The following is a 5,443-nucleotide window of genomic DNA, read 5'->3' as shown; positions in this document are numbered from 1 at the left end:
TTAGTTTTGTTAGGGTTTGATCCCTAGTATCCACTATGTTTTGAGATTGATGTTGCTATGACTTTGCTATGCTTAATGCTTGTCACTAGGGCCCGAGTGCCATGATTTCAGATCTGAACCTATTATGTTTTCATGAATATATGTGAGTTCTTGATCCTATCTTTCAAGTCTATAGTCACCTATTATGTGTTATGATCCGACAACCCCGAAGTGACAATAACCTAGATACTTCTCGGTGATGACCGTAGTTTGAGGAGTTCATGTATTCACTATGTGTTAATGCTTTGGTCCGGCACTCTATTAAAAGGAGACCTTAATATTCCTTAGTTTCCATTAGGACCCCGCTGCCACGGGAGGGTAGGACAAAAGATGTCATGCAAGTTCTTTTCCATAAGCACGTATGACTATATTCGGAATACATGCCTACATTACATTGATGAATTGGAGCTAGTTCTGTGTCACCCTATGTTATAACTATTACATGAGGAATCGCATCTGACATAATTATCCATCACTGATCCAATGCCTACGAGCTTTTCACATATTGTGCTTTGCTTATTTACTTTACTGTTGCTACTGTTACAATTACTACAAAACTGCTACTGTTACTTTTGCTACCATTACTGTCACTTCCATACTACTTTGCTACTAAATACTTTGATGCAGATACTAAGTTATCCAGGTGTGGTTGAATTGACAACTCAACTGCTAATACTTGAGAATATTCTTTGGCTCCCCTTGTGTCGAATCAATAAATTTGGGTTGAATACTCTACCCTCAAAAACTGTTGTGATCCCCTATACTTCTGGGTTATCAACCGCCACTAAAGGGCCACCACGTGGCACGAGCCAGGGCTGGGTGTGGGGAGACCTTTAGTACCGGTTGGTAACACCAACCGGTACTAATTTTTTTTGGGGGGGGGGGTTGGTTTTATTATTTATTTTTTCTGTTTTCCATTTAATTCTTTTTTGTTTGCTGGTATTTTACGATACTACATATTGTACATGTTATATATATATATATATATCATCGCATTTCTCACAACCACACCATTATTCACACATACACATGTATATATATACAGTTTTTCCTACATGTTGCCTTCAGAGCTAGTGGCATTTGCCTTGGTGCCTTCAGAGCATGATGACAATTGGGAGTGGTTCATTCGGGCGGTAGCTCGTAATAGAATTCCCCTTTGGGATCTATGACCCGATCGAGCAAAAATCCCGCTATTTCCTCTTGAAGTGCTCGTATGCGCTCCACTGGTAGGAGCTCCTCCCGCACCGATTCAAACTGTGAAGAAGGAGATCAATATGCATGTCTGTATTAGTTATGTGACTAGATATGGATAATGATGTAAAAATTGTGAATATTGTTTTGTCAAACATATCCATAGCTGTCTATCAGTTTTGGTCCTTTCGGACATCATCATGCGAATGTTCTCGAAAATGTAGTATGCACACACATCAGTCTCCCGCGCCTGCTTCAGGGCCTTTACGAGAATATAATTTAATCAGATAATAATTAATCAAGCAAGATAATTAATGGTATATACTGAAACTAGAATTGAAGAGATGCATGGTTGCTAGCTAGCCAGTACTACTTAATTAATTATACCTTGGGTCGAAACCAATATAGCTTTTCTCTCCATTCGCCTGGAACCTCATTCCTGAACTTTTCCCAAGCCCTGCCCGCCTGCAAAGAAAATGAATAAATGAGTTATTAAATAGTTGATATCAGGAAATGACGAACTAAAGAGGCCGACATATAGTTAATAATGATTGAAATTACCTGTCGACTATCCCCTTCATGATTGTGTAGTCTTTCTTTTTTTAAGTAGTGAGTCCAGTACTTCAGCTGTTCCTTCGTCAACTTTAATGATTAACAAGATCCAATGGAATCTACATGCACACACATTTGCATGTATTAATTAAGCGGGCATGTGCATAACACTCATCAACTACCCTAAACCCTATACACTTAATTATTAACATCTAGCTAGCTAGTAAGTAAAAACAGAATTTGTAGTACAAGACAGTGTGACTCACAGGAAGTTGTAAGGAAGTAGTATATCTTCATTGATATTGAGGGGCTTCTAGAACTCTAGCATGTTTTTCTCTACATCGTTCTTATACCATGCATATGTCCATGTTTCTTCATTAACAGTATTTGGGTCAATGAACCCAATGCCACAGCGTCCACCTTTTTTCATTTCATACATCTTCATCCTGCATAATACCACAAAAAAGAATATAGTGAGGATAATTATAGGTAATGATCAATCAATGAGCACTACAACTAGCTTGAGACTTAAATTACAGAAAGAAATCACTTACAGACAATAGCAACTGACGAGAGATTTGTCGAGTGCGTCTTGATTGAATAACTGAAATAGTTCTAAATACTCAACAGCTAGAGCTAGCTTATGGAAGTAATACTCTTCCTTGACTTTCACCTTGAGGCCCTCTCGATTGGTACTCTTGGTAATTTTCATGTACCAATCATGCAATTCATACATTCTTGTTGGGAGGTTCTTGACGTCCTCAGGCTTGACCAAAGGTTGGCCGCGAACATATTTCCGTTTTATGTCCTACTCTCTAAGCTTAGGCATGAGCTCAATCTCAAGGAGTTGTCCAACAGTGATACCGAGCATTTTAGCCTGCCTTCTATGCTCGTCGGTTATTACCAGCTGACCGGCGTCGGTACTCTCATGTGTTGGTACAACAAGCGGGGAGATTGATTGCTCCGCCTGTTCTCCTAGCTGGGGAACGGTTTTCCCGCATTTTTGGCCAGCTGCTTTGCTCGAGCTCGAGCTCAACTCCTTTTGTCGTGCTCGATGTGCCTTCCTGATTTGGTGCTCATAGTCTGAGTCAACGGGCTTGGGAGCTGGTGCTTTAGCCATACGAATAAAGTGGTAAATCTTATCCTCGGGCACTTTCTCCCTTGGCGGCGGTGGCGGTTTTGGTCCAAAATGGGTGTCCACTTGGGCCTTCACTATGGCTTCGTTTTGCTCCTTGGTCATGTCGTAAGGCATCCGCGGAAGAGGCGCGAGGCTTCTTGGACCATATTGAAATCGCTTGCCTCTGCCTGTACCTCATGTACTACCTCGACTTGTAGAACTACACACCATAGCTGTAGAGGCTCTCTTCCACAATTGCTGAGGCATCGGAGACGACTGACGCGGTGTCGGACTTGGAGGAGTGGCACGCGTTGGTGGACTTGGAGGAGGAGGAGTGGCCTCATGCGTTGGCTGAGTTGAAGCAGGAGGAGTGGCCTCACGCATTGGCTGAGTTGAAGCAGGAGGAGTGGCCTCACATGTTGGCTGAGTTGAAGCAGGAGGAGTGGCCTGAAGCTGTGCCGGACTTGGAGGAGCATGAGTCGTCTGCTCCTTGTCACCTCCTGGAATGTCAAGCTCTAGCTGACGCGGTGTCGGTGGCCTTCGAAAGATGATGCAATCCTTTCTCCATAGGATGATACGATGTATGGCCTCTCCCAGTGTGTGCTCCTCGTCACCTCCAGGAATGTAAAGCTGTAGCCCCGAGTATTGGTCCACCAGCTCATCAACCACGACACGAGCATAGCCGGCTGGAATCGTTCTGCATGGTAGGTTGCTCCGAGGGGATTTGTATAAGCAACGGCATCCGCCGCGTTCACGGATATGTTCTTTATTTTGAAGTGTAGCTCACAGTTAGTGTTCTCCATGATGTCATCCACAGGGTATCTATCCAGCAGTGCGTCGCCCGGGGCGGAACCCACGCTGCTTCTTGGCATGGATGGGACGGTGTTATCCAATGGATCATCCGCTAGCTACGGCCGCTGCTGAGACCCCCTTTCCTGGCTAAGCGAGTCGATCCGCTGTTGCTGCCGCTGCAATTTGAGTGCCAAGTCCGCGTGCGCTAATTCTAGGCCTTCAAGGCTTTTTGCTTCTTGCTTCCTCTGCTTGTCCTCCAGCTTCTTCTTCTTCTCCTCCTCCATCTTCCTTCTCGCACGGCTTTTGTAGACGGTGTTCCACTCAGAAAAGCCCTCATACCACGGAACAACGCCCTTGCCTCATGTTCTTCCCGGGTGTTCAGTATTTCCCAGGGCACGCGTAAGCTCGTCGTTCTCTCTGTTGGGCATGAACACCCCCTTTCGAGCTTCTTCTATTGCTTCAACTAACTTAACATCGGCTCATTTAAGACATGCCTTCCTCGAAACCTCGCCTGTCTTCGGGTCAAACACCCCCCATGCGCATAGAACCCAATTCTGCACCTGGGGGGCCAGCTCAATGTAACTAGAGTGACCCGTGCAACCAGCATCTGTTGCTCAGACTTATCCCACTTAGGCATTGCCACCACGTAGCCACCTGGCCCCAGCCTATGGAATTGCTTCTTTTTTGCGGCATTGGCCTTATTTTTTCTGGACCGTTCCTTAGATAATTCTGATTCCTTGAATTTCACGAAATCGTCCCAGTGTTCTCTTTGGTTCTCCAGTGTTCCCTTGAATTCTGGAGTCTTCTTTCCTGCTTTAACATAGTTATTCCATACAGTTTTCTTGTGATTGTTGAATGCAATTACCATCTTCCTAAGAGCAGCATCCTTGACTTTCTCCACATCTACAATTGTGAAATGATCTGGTAGGGTGTTCCATGAGATTTTCCCAAAGCACAGTTTTTGCTCTGTCGTCGACAAAAGTAAGATCTGGACGGGGCTTTGATGGCTCTTTCCATTCTTGAAGGGAGATCAGGAGTTTGTCCTTCACAAGAACTCTGCACTGACGAACGAACGTGTTTGCAATGTTCTTAGGCGCTATTGGTTCGCCATTAGTTTTGATGGCATCGATGTTGTACTTTATGCCCTCCTTCAACTTTTTTCCTGGGTCTCACACTCTGCCTGCAGAAGATTTGCTCGATCCGGAGGGCTGAAAGAAGAAAGATCGATTCGCTAATATATCTTCAAATCATTTAAAACATGTGATGATCACCAGATGCCTGCTTATATAAATATACCACCTCCGGCGTGGCTGGCTCCCTCCGCACCGAAAATGGCCCACGGGAACGCCACCAAAGGAGCTCAGGGTCGACGACGGGACCTGGGTTCCTCACCAAGCGGCGAGCCCCTGAAGGTAGCACCTCCCAGTGCTAGCCCGACGGAGCCCAGTCCCGGACATGGGTCCTCTGAAGCAGGACGTCGTCACAAACGGGTCGATGACGAGGATGCGGGCCGAGCATCGTCGAGAACAAATACTGTACGCCGCAAAAGTAACATTTTTTAAATGATTGGATTGTGATTTCTTATATGCAAATTCTAAATTTGTATAACTAAAATTATAAGAAACTAAAAAAATAACATTTCTATAACAATTTGAAATTAATCTAATTCATCTAGCTAAAACTAACATTTCTAATATTTCTAACATTTCTATAACATTTCTAACATTTCTATATACTATTTGACATTAATCT

The sequence above is a fragment of the Triticum aestivum genome, chromosome 5B (assembly GCF_018294505.1).
Source record: "Triticum aestivum cultivar Chinese Spring chromosome 5B, IWGSC CS RefSeq v2.1, whole genome shotgun sequence".
In the NCBI taxonomy this organism is placed as follows: Eukaryota; Viridiplantae; Streptophyta; class Magnoliopsida; order Poales; family Poaceae; genus Triticum; species Triticum aestivum.
Note: the sequence above shows the minus strand (reverse complement) of the source record.